The sequence below is a fragment of the Morus notabilis genome, unplaced genomic scaffold (assembly GCF_000414095.1).
Source record: "Morus notabilis unplaced genomic scaffold, ASM41409v2 Scaffold127, whole genome shotgun sequence".
Classification (NCBI taxonomy): domain Eukaryota; kingdom Viridiplantae; phylum Streptophyta; class Magnoliopsida; order Rosales; family Moraceae; genus Morus; species Morus notabilis.
The window spans coordinates 287,518-288,050 of NW_010366377.1; positions in this window are offsets into that span (position 1 = coordinate 287,518).

Below are 533 nucleotides of genomic sequence, written 5' to 3' on the forward strand. Positions count from 1 at the left end.
TTTTTGAAAACAGGCTCACAAGGAAAAGGGATAGAAATCCTACCTCGCACAATCAAACCTGGGACTAGCGTTGCCTTTTCCGGCTTTCGCTTCCTCAAGCCCCTTCAGTCTGAATCCTCAGCGATCACTGATACAAGATAACACTTTAGGATCAATTCTCAGTCCTAAAGTAATCCAATCTCAATCCTATACCAAGATTTCCTATTAGTGTGCCCTAATCAAATTTCATGTTTCAATAATCAATTCCAAGGGTTTTCAATCTCAAACAAGGATTAAAGATGCTAATCCTTTTATCCCAAGTCCCCAAATGAAGCTAATTTGGATTTTCCCCGAAAACAGGGGTCAAAACAACAATTTCAGGCCAAACAGGGTAAAACCCCGTGTACACCGGTCGACCGGTGACAGAGAAGTGCATCACCACCGGTCGGCCGGTGGTGTGCATCTGGTCGACCGGACCGGTCGGCCGATGGCCATAACAAGATACGGTCGACCGATGCGGTCGACCGGTGGAGAACGCCAATTCGCGAAAACTC